This window comes from Acyrthosiphon pisum, chromosome A2, assembly GCF_005508785.2.
Source record: "Acyrthosiphon pisum isolate AL4f chromosome A2, pea_aphid_22Mar2018_4r6ur, whole genome shotgun sequence".
Lineage (NCBI taxonomy): Eukaryota > Metazoa > Arthropoda > Insecta > Hemiptera > Aphididae > Acyrthosiphon > Acyrthosiphon pisum.
The window spans coordinates 86747055-86748184 of NC_042495.1; positions in this window are offsets into that span (position 1 = coordinate 86747055).

Here is a 1130-nt window from a genome sequence, read left to right on the forward strand (position 1 = left end):
CCTGTCAATCTTCAGGACTTAAAAAACAAAATACAAGCAGCATGTGATATTTTAAGTGAAGAACAAATCAAGGCGGCAACTTCGACTGGATTTTTGAGGCGACTTGAATCATGTTTAGAACATAACGGCGAAAATTTTGAACAATTCATAAGATAAATGTATTTAATAGATTTTATTTTTTATTTAATATTAATATTAGGTACTATTAAATTGTAATCGTATTATAAGAGTTATTATTGTTAATATTGTAAAAATAAATTATTATTTGTAAACAGATAAAGTAAATTAAACATTTATTTGGCACTTATTTTATTATTTCCAGTGGTTATAAATAAAAATTTCATTAAATACGAATTATGCATAAATCTAAATTTTGACTTACTCTAACTTGGTCAGTTTTGAATATAGAAAAAAACTGTTGATACAAAAAATGCTTAAAAAAAATACTCTACCTGAATCTGCAGAAAAAAACTGGGGTTGCCATTTAAAAAAAAGTAAGTTGTATTGCGCATGCGCGTACCGAGTGAGCTAAAAATTTGAAACTGGTCTGAAAATATGTATTTGAGTGCTCCCTATCACCTCCCGAAAACCCCAGTTCAATACAAGGTCATGCACCTGAGATATTTAGTGTTACCATAAATCGTGATCACACTGTATATTCGATACCCGGCTGATTTATGCGCATGCGCTTTGGACACCATAATTTTTATTTCTATTTTTTAGATTTTTCCGTGTATCTATAAAAAAAAATAGACATATCTAATGGAAAATATACAAATAAACTAATAAGATATTCTGAGATACTTGGAGAAAGTACTTAATATAATTTATTTATTTAAAATTTAAATTAAATGTAATGAAAAATAAATTTCAAAAAAACATGATTGAAAATTAGTTTGTTTTGCCTATGGATCTTTAATTATTTCACGATATGTGAAATAAAATAAAACTATATGATTTGTACGAATTTTAAGTTTATGTACGGTCCGTTTTTTAGAAAAAAATAGAACAAAATTTAATGCATTACAGAATATACTTAATAATAAATAATTGTTATAAATATTGAAAAAAGTTCATGGGGGGGCAGTGGCGGCTCGTGTGTATGTGCACAAGTGCACGTGCACTACCTA